The 13,855-nt window shown below is 35.8% G+C and overlaps 1 pseudogene; it reads right to left on the reverse strand.

Moving 5' to 3' along the window:
- Positions 1-2,218: 2,218 nt before the first annotated feature.
- Positions 2,219-4,258, reverse strand: LOC149746950 (large ribosomal subunit protein uL15 pseudogene; annotated as a pseudogene).
- Positions 4,259-13,855: the final 9,597 nt, after the last annotated feature.

Genomic DNA, 13,855 nt, shown 5'->3' on the forward strand with positions numbered 1-13,855 from the left:
CTAGTTTTATTGTCTTAGTTCTTACATTCAAGTCTTGAATCCATTTTGTTATCACATTTACTCTTTTTATAATAAATTTTTATTGGAGTATAGTTGATTTACAATGTTGTGTTACTTTCTGCTGGACAGCAAAGATAATCAGTTATACATATACATATATCCACACTTTTCTAGAGATTCTTTTCCCATATGGATCATTACAGAGTACTGAGTAGTTATTAGTTATAGGTTATAGTAGGTCCTTATTAGTTATCTATTTTATATATAATACTGTGTGTATGTCAACCCCAATCCCACAATTTATCCCTCCCTCTCTGTCCCACCTGGTAACCATAATATTTACTCTTGATCCTGGCTTTGAGTCAGAGGAAAGACCTATAAGAAGTTATTTGCACATGTAAAAGATGATGATTCTCAGCCTTTATTTACAATTCATCAATTACTTAGTTCAGCTTTTCCCAGATTTGCCTAAAGGTAAGAAGCAGCGTCTCAGTTTCTTGTTAGAAATTCAGACCTCACTTCTGGAAATCCTGAATTAGTAGGCCTGGACTGTGATCTAGTGATTCTTCTGACAAGACAAGTTTGGGAAATAGTGATCTGGTTATTGCTACATCACAGGAGAGCCAATTAACAATTAAAACAGCCTTACAAATCACTAAATATAGTAGAAAAATGATACTGACCTTGCATATTATTTAAATATTAGACAAATTTTCAGCTCGAATGAAGCTGTGCTGCACATACATATCCAATTGAAGAATTAGGGCTAGGCCACCATCACTCCCTGCCCACCCCCCCAATCCATTAACACATAAATATATCCTTAAATGATTTGTTGGTTTTGGAAGATGAAAAGATAGTAGAAAGATGACTGGTGAATAATGAAGAGAACTTCTTTAAATAATTTAACTGAATAATTTTATGTCATCTATGTGCACATGGAGTTTTGGGTCTCTCTGGTTGAACATATATACATTTGAGATATTTGCAGTCAATATTGTTGCATGTTAAATTAAATGAGTTTGCATGTATTTCTAAAGTTGCATGAAATAACTAATATATATCCAACTTTTAGCTACAGTAATAACTAATAAATTACATCTATTTTAAGATGTGAGTCTATTATAAAGTCTGTTATAATACTGATAGACATGCTTCCCCAAAATTTTAGAAATGTAAGTTGCAGTATCCATTGCAGGTGGGGTATTATTGTTTTACCTATACATCAGACATTTTCACTAATATGCAAAATAAGCCATAAATTCAACCAATGTAGTGTTTTCCCCCTCCTTATTTACTAACTTGTATGCAATGCTACTTAACTATCTGGGTAACACAGGTTTATTTCAACTGTTGTCAGAAAGAAGTTAGAGAGTCCCTTTCTCTTATTCAAGTTCGATTTCCTATAGTACTGCAAGTATGTTTATATAACTTGAACATGGCTAGAAATACCCCTTAGAGAAATTATACTGTTTTTACAGCTTATGGTGTTTCAGTAGACATTTTAAAAAGCAAGAGAGTTAATTTAGATACTTTGAAATGACTATGTTAATATGAGCTTGAGATTTGTTTTCAAAAACAAATTTATGTCAATAGAAAAACCTTGGATGTTGTAACCAATTGGTCGAAGGAGTGAGAAACGTTAGTCTATGATATGATTTTACTAACATTGAAGCCATGCAGGCTTATGATATAGGCAGTATTGAAAAAGATGCAGGAGTTGGTCAAGTTTAAGTTATTTAAAGTTAGATGGAGTGAACTCTTACTAATTTTAGTGACCAAATAAATGAAATACTAAGTCAAGTAACCTAGCAGATATGGGTCAGTGTTCAGGCTTTTTTGAACAGATAAAAGAAGTTGGTGACATAAAAGGGTTGCAGGTCACATGAACACTTCTTTTAAGTCACGGAGTCACTGCTATAGCAATTTTAAATAGAGTTCGGTGTGTTCCTGCAAGGTCATGGCTGAAATTCAATTAGTGCTTGAGTTGAAATGTCTGCTCGTTATGCCACTTTAAGCATCTGAGGTGGTCTCCCCTTCAACTGCTTAGGGTGACAAAGTTGCTTTCCTAGTTTATTATCAACTTCAATCCTGGAAAATTTTAGAATTAAGTGTAGAAGTGTTACAGAGACCTAAACACATTGTTTATTTCTTTGCTTCATTCAGGTTTTTCCTCAAATATTGTCTCATAACAGATTCAGGTTTACTAAAACAGGAAATCCCGTCCATTTCCTTATTGTGCTTTATTTTTTCTATAGCACCTATTGCTACCTATTATATATTATATTTTATATAATATATTTATTTAAGTTATTTGGCTCTTTTTTCCATTGGGATGTAAATTCCTCTATGGTGTGGACTTTTATTTTTTTCATTGCTATATCCCCAACACATAGAGTAGTGTACCCTGCTGTTACACAATAAACTGTTGTTAAATGAATGAAAATAACTACTGGAGTCACTGTAAAAAGGAACTCTTACTTTTCAGGCTTCTAAAGCAATCCAAGGAAGCTAAAAATGAAGAAATAATTCCTTAGCATTACTTTGTCTTTAAAATTACAGAACAGCATTTTTATTTTGAGTAGTATTTCTTCCAGTGACTACCCGTTCTTTTCTTATAGTTCTCCAGTTCTAAAAGGTATGGTAGAGGTGGTAATTATGTACTTTTGTATTTTAGTCATCCATAAAACAAGTTAAGCAAACAAACATATTAAAAGCCTTATAATGTTCCAGGCACCCTACTAGATGCTCTAGATTTGAAGGTAAAGGACATGTCCTTGTCCTTTAAGAGTTTTTCTAGTCTTGTAGAGGAGGCAGCAAGAAAACAAACACTTAGAACATGATGCAATAAGACGTTTGCACAGAGTGTGAAGAGAGTCCAGAAGTAAGGCATGTAATCTAGAACAAGAGTGTCAGCAAAGATTTGCTAGAATAGATGCTACTTTAACTCAGCTTTGACTGATAAACATAATAAAAATATTAACAATCATCATTCATTGAGTGCTTATTATATGTCAGGCAATTTACAACCCTGATGTCATTATATACTTTCAAGAATCTTCATGTGGTAAATATTATTATTCTTATATTACAGAAGAGGAAAGTATGTTTAGAAATACTGAATTAGTAATTTGCCCAAGATTACATAGGCAGTTCAGTGTCAGAACAGAAAGCTGGGATGAGATGATGAGGCCAGCACAAAGGAAACATTTACAAAATACAAAGGTGTAACAGAACATGACAAGGCAGGAACTAACGGGACTGAATCAGGTATTCTTTGGAAGCTGAGGGAAGTAGCAATAATTTGATATAATGTTGCAGATGAAAACAGAGCCAGATCATAATGGACAAGCATCACGCCAAGAATTTTGAAGTTTATACTGGTTTTGACCCAATATTCCAAAGAATTGTTTATTAGGTCTGCACAGAAATTGGTGGAAAAGTTTGAGATATTAAACGTTCCTTATTTAGTAATTTCTTATTCTTTAGACTAGTGAATTTATTGATTTATTGATTTATATTTTTTGAAAAGCACTTGTTAACATTTAATGAATCTTCCACCATGTGGCTTCAAGCTCACAGGACACAAGCCCCACCCACATCCTTAATCTTCTCCTCAGCTCTTCTGCTGAAGAATTTGGCCTTCACGATGACAGGCTGCTTTGGGAGCTTCCCCTTCCCCAGAACTTTGTAGTAGCCCAATAGCACCATATAAATGATAGGAGCAGCTCCAGTCTTGTTCTTCGCAGCATTTACCCAAGTCTGCTCACTGACCAAGGTCCATAATTTATCAAGGTTGACAGTTGGGCAGAAGTTCTGGTTCCTCTTTAAGTGGTAATGCCTCATACCAACTTTCTCAAGGTAGCCTGGGTGGTATTTGTAAAAGGTGATCCTGTGGCGACGCATGCCACCAGCATTACCCTGGACTTCTGATTGCTTCCGGTGTATGCTGATGTGGCCGTGGCCGTGGCCGTGGCTCACTTGGCCCCTAACAGACTAGAGAATTTCAACAAGTGTTTTGTCTATGAGTTTGTGAAAAAGACTGAGAAGGAAGGAGAGGGAGAAGGTTTAAAAGGGTTTGAAAAGCAGTGTTTCTACAGAGAGCTTGCGCCCTCTTAGGTTTTTTGAGATTTAAGGGATGATCCATGAACTAATATTTATTTTCATTCTACCATATATCAGAGAATGGGCTTGGATTTTCACATGTCAACTCAATGATCCTCACAATCATCCTGCAAAGTAGGAATATTACCTCCATTCTGTGGTTGAGGAAACTGAGCATATGAGCTAAGGATCTTGCCAAAGGTCACATGGCCGTCAATAGCAAAGTCAGATTTTAAACCTATTTCAAGACTCAAGCTCTTTCTAGCTTAAGCTGCTTTCATTTCTTGAGACAGTGTTTTCCAACCCTTTAGGTCAAGACTTGAAGGATCATGGAATCAACTTAGTGGTTCTTAAATAGCATTTGAAAAAAATACAAAGACTAGAATAAAATAAAATAAAGGGTATCAGAGTGCACTACACATAGTAAGGGTCAACACTGGTTGAAATTCTTGCTTCAGTCAGACATACACATGTATAAACATAAATATTGGTGTGTCCTGAGTTGTGATGGGAAATATACTCTTACTGAGTTTTCAAAAGTTTGAAAAACTCATCTAGTGAAATAAAGATCAGATCACAGCTACTACGTTAACTCATTTCTTATTTCATCCTATGAAGTTGAATGTTCGTAGGTAACCGACAGGACACCACACCTCACAGCAAGGGTAGAATAGGAAAGAGAAGCAGAAAACTTCATGAGGGCTGAAGGAGGACAGCAGACCTTCATTTCAATCATGGCAAACTACAAGACTTCTTTAGTTTAACCCTTCACCTGCCATATCAAGGGAAGATAGTAGTAATTACTGTTTCAAGGAAAATGTATGTGTGGGTCATTTATTGAGGTGATAAATTGAGGGGGGTTCCCCACCTCCTCCTTCCTACCTCCCTCTGGATTTTTGACCTGTAATGAAAGAGAAAGAGGAATAACATTTGAAATTGAAGTGTATGTGTATGCTAATATTCATACTTATTGAACACATGTGCTTTTGCAGATTTATTATTTATACTGTATAGAATTATATATAAAATCCAACTGAACTCCGTGTGTGGTGTTAAGTTACAATCTGTTTCTCTTTGGAATCCCGTTCTGTGTACAAACATTTTTACAAAACATGTGGATTAGTAGTAGGAGTAGATGGTTTAAAAACGTTATGTTAAAGCAACACCTTAAGTCAGCATGTTGAAAGAATGAGAAAATCAAAATAGTACTGTAGTTCCCTTACTGGTGAAAATAAGAGGGAAATCCTAGGATGCGGGGAATATATAGATTTCTCTGTAAGTTTACAAATGTCCCAGCAGTTGTTAATTTCTCCTGGAAGAACCTTAGATACACTAAATTTCTCAATAAATATTATTTTACATTTTAACAAAGAAACTTAACTATTTACCTAGTAAACAATGTTTTAAATTTGCCATTTTCCTCTTTTCCCTTTTTATATTCAAATATTAGTGCTAGTGCTGTTTTGAAGAGCCTAGATTTTACTCTGTACCATATTTAAATTTTATAAGTCTGAATAAATTATTGTAACTAGCTAGTTGTGTTAATTATATTTGCGTTTCTAACTAGTCAGATTTTAGAGGATTAAAAGACAGAAAATTTAATTGCGTAGTGTCAACCATTTCCAAATGCATGATGATACCAAGCAGAGTGGACTTAGATATAGTGAAATAAACAATTCTATGTGTGTGTCACTGACACCATAAGATATTTAAATTTATCTAAACCAACTCTTTCCATAGTGTTGCCTACTATAAATTAATATAGAAAGCCCTTAGGATGCTTGGCCAGTGATACGGAAATTGACACAGTAAATATTTGTTTCATGTTCTGGGAATTGTGTACACTGCTGATCAGTTGTGTTTAATCATTACCATTTGGCCAATTTTGCTTTTTTCAGAAGAAAGATAATTATGTATTGGATATGGCAGTCTTGGTGCTTGTTAAACACATAGCTCTTTTAGGCTTATACTGCCCTACCTTGAGTCCCTTGCTCAGGAGGTGAAAGCTATAATTTGTGCAGAGAAAGGGAATTTGTTGTCTCAAATAACTGAGAAGTAAAAAATAGGGTAAATTCAAACATGGCTGGATTCAGAAACCCACTTATTGGATTTAGTAGCTGGTTTCTATCTGTTGCCCAGATTGGCCATGTTTTGGCTCTATTTTCAGGATCAGTGTGGTCACAAGATGGTAGCAGCTGCGCCAGCCTCACATCTCCTCAAGTCAAAGCCAAACCAAAGGGGGAAATGTCCTTTCTGTTGAAATATCTCTTTCTGGTTATTCAAGTAAAAGTCCTGAGATTAGCTCTGATTTATTCTGACTAACTTGGCTTGAGTTAAGTGCCTATTCTTGGATCAATCTTTGTAGCCAGGGGAATTCGAAGTTCTGATTAGCTGAACTTGGGCCTCATGTTCCATCCCTGGACCCAGGAATTGAGGTTGGATTCAAAGCACATGGACTGAAAGTTGGGAAGGGGTATTGTTTTTAGAATAAAGAGGAGTGGGCTGCTGGAGAACAAAAAATATTCACAATTCTCAGATCATTTTTATTTTCTTTAAGTTAATTCAATATTTTTAAAATGAGAATGGGAAATATATGTATATTTATCAGTTTCAATCTAGGGAGAATATATATGGAAGGGGCCAGTCACTTACTGACTTTATGATCTTGCACGGATCAAAATATCTTTGATCCTTGTTCTTCTCAGCGGCAAATGGGGATAATATTGTCTTTCTACTACCTCACAGGTGGTTGTGAAGACCTAAACAGATAATGTTTCTAATAAAAATCATAATATCTAATATTTAATGAGCAGTTTGTCTAGAAATTACATTGTTACATCCCTATAATCATTCTGTACAGTAGATACTACTATAATACTTATTTTTAAATGACCTAAGGCTTACAGAGGTTAAGTAACTTGCCCAGTATCAATCACACAGCAGTTAAATGACTGAGTCAGTACTCATGTCTATCTGGCTACCAAGTTCATTCTAATAGCCACCATGATGCAGATATAGGGGACTGTCATTGGATTCTTCAATTCTAAGAGTCACATGTTTTCACATTTCAGCATTTTAAAAAACCAGTATGTGCCTTACAGCTGATGGTAAGAGGACAATCATGATGTAGTAGTTGTTGTCTGCTTATGTGTAAATTGGTTACTGCTAGTCTTATTGTTATTTCAATTGAGTCGGCTACATGTGTTGAGTTTAAATGCTATACAAATATTAAAATATTACATTATCATTTGACATTGAAATAGAAATTTATTTACTAGAAAGACACAGAAACAGAGTAATGAAGCATAAATGTGATACAGTGAAGTAATATCCATCGCCAGAGGAATAGCCAGTTTCACACTTTCTTATAAGGCAATGACCACATGCTTTATGGGATCTTAGAAAGGAAGATCCCCAAAAGTAGAAGCTACCTTATGTTTTCTACTGATATATGTGTTAAAGGACTGCCTGTCAAATGACAACATTTACCAAAGCAATAATGAATTTATTTTGCTTATATTTTGCTTTCTATGTAGGAATATGGTGCTAAATATCTATGTCCAAGTAAGTCACAAAAATCTCTTTTTTAAAATATAGAACACAATATTAAGTGACAAGAAGCTTTGTGCCATAGTTTAATTGGCATTGGTCTTCCATTTTAATGTGTATAAAACATTTGTGTTTCTTACAGTTTATGGAGTCTTAAATTCTATAAAATATGACATTATTGTATTGTAGAAATAAGAGAAAGGTTTTTTAAAAACATCTTTATTGGAGTATAATTGTTTTACAATGTTGTGTTAGTTTCTGCTGTATAAAAAAGTGAATCAGCTATACGTATACATATATCTCCATATGCCCTCCCGCTTGAGGCTCCCTCCCAACCTCCCTATCCCATCCAACTAAGTGGTCACAAAGCACCGAGCTGATCTCCCTGCGCTATGCAGCTGCTTCCCACTAGCTATCTATTTTACATTTGGTAGTATATATATGTCAATGCTACTCTCTCACTTCGTCCCAGCTTACCCTTCTCCCTCCCAGTGTCCTCAAGTCCATTCTCTACATCTACATCTTTATTCCTGCCCTGCCCCTAGGTTCGTAAGAATCCTTCTTCTTCTTCTTTTTTTTTTTTTTAGATTCCATACATATATGTTAGCATACGGTATTTGTTTTTCTCTTTGTGACGTACTTCACTCTGTATCAGAGACTCTAGGTCCATCCACCTCACTACAAATAAATCAATTTCATTTCTTTTTATGGCTGAGTAATATTCCATTGTATATATGTGCCACATCTTCTTTATCCATTCATCTGTCGATGGACACTTAGGTTGCTTCCAAGTCCTGGCTATTGTAAATAGTGCTGCAATGAACATTGTGATACATGTCTCTTTTTGAATTATGGTTCTCTCAGGGTATATGCCCAGTAGTGGCACTGCTGGGTTATATGTAGTTCTATTATTAGTTTTTTAAGGAACCTCCATACTGTTCTCCATAGTGGCTATATCAATTTCATTCCCAGCAACAGTGCAAGAGGCTTCCCTTTTCTCCACACCCTCTCCAGCATTTACTGTTTGTAGATTTTTTGATGAAGGCCATTCTGACTGGTCTGAGGTGATACTTCACTGTAGCTCTGATTTGCATTTTTCTAATGAGTAGTGATGTTGAGCATCCTTTCATGTGTTTGTTGGCAATCTGTATATCTTCTTTGGAGAAATGTCTGTTTAGGTCTTCTGTCCATTTTTGTATTGGGTTGTTTGTTTTCTTGTTATTGAGCTGTATGAGCTGCTTGTATATTTTGGAGATTAATCCTTTGTCAGTTGCTTCATTTGCAAAATTTTCTCGCATTCTGAGGGTTGTCTTTTGGTCCTATTTATGGTTTCCTTTGCTGTGCAAAAGCTTTTAAGTTTCATTAGGTTCCATTTGTTTATTTTTGTTTTTATTTCCATTCCTCTAGGAGGTGGATCAAAAGGGATCTTGGTGTGGCTTCCCTGGTGGTGCAGTGGTTGAGAGTCTGCCTGCCAATGCAGGGGACGCGGGTTCATGCCCCAGTCCGGGAGGATCCCGCATGCTGTGGTGCAGCTGGGCCCGTGAGCCATGGCCGCTGATCCTGCGCATCTGGAGCCTGTGCTCCGCAATGGGAGAGGCCACAACAGTGAGAGGCCTGCGTACCGCAAAAAAAAAAAGGGATCTTGCTGTGATGTATGTCATAGAGTGTTCTGCCTATGTTTTCCTCTAAGAGTTTTATAGTGTCTGGCCTTACAAGTAGGTCTTTAATCCATTTTGTGTTTATTTTTGTATACTGTGTTTGGGAGTGTTCTAATTTCATTCTTTTACATGTAGCTGTCCAGTTTCCCCAGCACCATTTAATAAAGAGCCTGTCTTATCTCCATTGTATATTCTTTCCTCTTTATCAAAGATAAGGTAACCATATACGTGTGGGTTTATCTATGGGCTTTCTATCCTGTTTCATTCACTCTACTTCTATTTTTGTGCCAGTAGCATACTGTCTTGAATACTGCAGCTTTATAGTATAGTCTGAAGTTAGGGAGCCTGATTCTTCCAGCTCCAATTTCCTTTCTCAAGATTGCTTTGGCTTTTCAGGGTCTTTTGTGTTTCCATACAAATTGTGACATTTTTTGTTCTACTTCTGTGAAAATACCATTGGTAGTTTGATAGGGATTACAATGAGTCTGTAAATTGCTTTGGGTAGTATAGTCATTTTCACAGTGTTGATTCATGCTATCCAAGAACATGGTATATCTCTCCATCTATTAGTATCATCTTTGATTTCTTTCAACAGTGTCTTATACTTTTCTGCATACAGGTCTTTTGTCTCCTTAGGTAGGTTTATTACTAGGTATTTTATTCTTTTTATTGTGATGGTAAATGGGAGTGTTTGCTTAAGTTCTCTTACAGAGTTTTCATCATTAGTGTATAGGAATGCAAGAGATTTCTGTGCATTAATTTTGTATCCTGCTACTTTACCAAATTCATTGATTAGCTCTAGTAGTTTTCTGGTAGCATCTTTAGGATTCTCTATGTATAGTATCATGTCACCTGCAAACAGCGACAGTTTTACTTCTTCTTTTCCTATTTGGATTCCTTTTATTTCTTTTTCTTCTCTGATTGTTGTGGCTAAACTTCCAAAACTATGTTGCATAATAGTGGTGAGTGTGGGCAACCTTGTCTTGTTCCTGATCTTAGAGGAAATGGTTTCAATTTTTCACCATTGAGGATGACATTGGCTGTGGGTTGGTCATATATGGCCTTTATTATGTTGAGGTAGGTTCCCTCTATGGCTACGTTCTGGAGAGTTTTTATCATAAATCAGTGTTGAATTTTGTTAAAAGCTTTTTCTGCATCTATTGACATTATCACATTGTTTTTATTCTTCAATTTGTTAATATGGTGTAACACATTGATTGATTTGCATATATCAAAGAATCCTTGCATTCCTGGGTTAAACCCCACTTTATCATGGTGTTTTATCCTTTTAATGTGCTGTTGGATTCTGTTTGCTAGTATTTTGTTGAGGATTTTTGCATCTATGTTCATCAGTGATATTGGCCTATAGTTTTCTTTTTTTGTGACCTCTTTGTCTGGCTTTGGATAGGGGGGATGGTGGCCTCGTAGAATGAGTTTTGGAGTGTTCCTCCCTCTGCTATATTTTGGAAGAGTTTGCAAAGGATATGTGTTAGCTCTTCTCTAAATGTTTGATAGAAGTCGCCTGTGAAGCCATGTGGTCCTGGGTTTTTGTTTGCTGGAAGATTTTTAATCACAGTTTCAACTTCAGTGCTTGTGGTTCCTCTGCTTACATTTTCTATTTCTTCCTGGTTCAGTCTAAGAAGGTTGTGCTTTTCTAAGAATTTGTCTATTTTTTACAGGTTGTTCAATTTATTGGCATATAGTTGCTTGTAGTAATTTCTCATGATTCATTGTATTTCTGCAGTGTCAGTTGTTACTTCTCAGTTTTCATTTTTAATTCTGTTCATTTCAGTCTTCTCCCTTTTTTTTCTTGGTGAGTCTGGGTAATGGTTTATCAATTTTGTTTATCTTCTCAAAGAACTAGCTTTTAGTTTTATTGATATTTGCTATTGTTTCCTTCATTTCTCTTTCACTTATTTATGACCTTATCTTTATGATATCTTTCCTCCTGCTAACTTTGGGGGTTTTTTTGTTCTTCTTTCTCTAGTTGCTTTAGGTGTAAGGTTAGGTTGTTTATTTGAGATTTTTCTTGTTTCTTGAGGTAGGATTGTATTGCTATAAACTTCCCTCTTAGAATTGCTTTTGATGCATCAAATAGGTTTTGGGTCATCGTGTTTTCATTGTCGTTTGTTGCTAGGTATTTTTTGATTTCCTCTTTGATTTCTTAGTGCTCTCTTGGTTATTTAGTAGTGTACTGATTAGCCTCCATGTGTTTGTATTTTTTACAGTTTTTTTTTCCTGCAATTGATATCTAGTCTCATAGCATTGTGGTTGGAAAAATACTTGATATGATTTCAATTTTCTTAAATTTCCCAAGGCTTGGTTTGTGACCCAAGGTATGATCTGTCCTGGAGAATGTTCCATGAGCACTTGAGAAGAAAGTGCATTCTGTTGTTTTTGGATGAAATGTCCTATAAATATCAACTAAGTCTATGTTGTTTAATGTGTCATTTAAAGCTTGTGTTTCCTTATTTATTTTCATTTTGGATGATCTTTCTATTGGTGAAAGTGGAGTGTTAAAGTTCCCTACTATTATTGTGTTCCTGTCAATTTCCCCTTTTATGGCTGTTAGTATTTTCCTTATGTATTGAGGTGCTCCTATGTTGGGTGCATGAATATTTACAATTGTTATATTTTCTTCTTGGATTGATCCCTTGATCATGAAATAGTGCATGTCTTTGTCTCTTGTAATAGTCTTTATTTTAAAGTCTATTTTATCTGATATGAGTATTGCTACTCCAGCTTTCTTTTGATTTCCATTTTCATGGAGTATCTTTCTCCATCTCCTCACTTTCAATCTGTATGTGTCCCTAGGTCTGAAATTGGTCTCTTGTAGACAGCCTATATAGAGGTCTTGTATTTGTATCCATTCAGCCAGTCAATGTCTTTTCGTTGGAGCATTTAATCCATTTACATTTAAGGTAATTATCGATATATATGTTCCTATTACAATTTTCTTCATTGTTTTTGCTTGTAGGGCTTTTCCTTCTCTTGTGTTTCCTGCCTAAAGAAATTCCTTTAGCATTTGTTGTAAAGCTGGTTTGGTGGTGCTGAATTCTCTTAGCTTTTGCTTGTCTGTAAAGGTTTTCATTTCTCCATGAATCTGAATGAGATCCTTGCTGGGTAAAGTAATCTTGGTTGTAGGTTTTTCCCTTTCATCTCTTTAAATATGTCCTGCAACTCCATTCTGGCTTGCAGAGTTTCTGCTGAAAGATCAGCTGTTAACCTTACGGGCTTTCCCTTCTATGTTATTTGTTGCTTTTCCCTTGCTGCTTTTAATACTTTTTGTTTGTTATTTATTTTTGATTGTTTGATTGATATGTGTCTTTGCATATTCCTCCTTGTATTTATCCTGTATAGGACTGTCTGTGCTTCCTGGACTTGATTTACTATTTCCTTTCCCATGTTAGGGAAGTTTTCAACTACAATCTCTTCAAATATTTTCCCAGACCCTCTCTTTTTCTGTTTTTCTTCTGGGACCACTTTAATTTGAATATTGGTGTATTTGATGTTGTCCCAGAAGTCTCTGAGACTGTCCTCAAGTCTTTTCATTCGTTTTTCTTTATTCTGCTCTGCAGTAGTTGTGTCCACTATTTTATCTTTCAGGTCACTTATCCGTTCTTCTGCCTCAGTTATTCTGCTATTGATTCCTTCTAGAAAATTTTTAATTTCATTTATTGTGTTGTTCATCATTGTTTGCTCTTTTGCTCTTCTAGGTCCTTGTTAAACCAATTTTTGTATTTTCTCCATTCTATTTCTATGATTTTGGTCACCTTTACTATCATTATTCTGAATTCTTTTTCAGGTGGACTGCTTATTTCATCTTCATTTGTTTAGTCTGGTGGGTTTTTACCTTGCTCCTTCATCTACTGCATATTTCTGTCTTGTCACCGTGTTTAACTTGCTGTGTTTGGGGTCTCCTTTTTGCAATCTGCTGCTTCATATTTCCTGCTGTTTTTTGTTTCTGCCCCCAATGGGTGAGGTTGATTCAGTGGCTTGTGTAGGCTTCCTGGTGGAGGGGCTCCTGCTGTGTTCTGGTGAGTGGGACTGGATATTTTCTTTCTAGTGTGCATGACTGTGTCCGGTGGTGTGTTTTGAGGTGTCTGTGAACTTGTTATAATTTTAGGCAGCCTCTCTGCTAACAGGTATTGTTGTATTCCTGTCTTGCTAGTTGTTTGGCATGGGATGTCCAACACTGGAGCTTGTGGGCCATTGGAGCTGGATCTTAGCATTGAGATGGAGATGTCTGGGAGAATTCTCACTAACTGATATTACTTTGGGCCAGGATGTCTCTGGTGGTTCAATGCTGTGAACTCGGCTCTCCCACCTCAGAGGCTCAGACCTGACACCAGGCTGGAACACCAAGACCCTGTCAGCCACACGGCTCAGAATAAAAGGGAAAAATGAAAGAAAAAAATAAAAAATAAGAATATTAAAATAAAAACATTTTAAAAATACAATAATAATAATAATAAAAGAGAGCAACCAAACGAATAAACAAATCCACCTAAGATAACAAGTGCTAAAAAGTATACTAAGAGAAA

This window comes from Delphinapterus leucas, chromosome 17 (genome assembly GCF_059928025.1).
Source record: "Delphinapterus leucas isolate spDelLeu-1000000601 "Yukka" chromosome 17, BTC_Dleu_Yukka2, whole genome shotgun sequence".
Classification (NCBI taxonomy): Eukaryota; Metazoa; Chordata; class Mammalia; order Artiodactyla; family Monodontidae; genus Delphinapterus; species Delphinapterus leucas.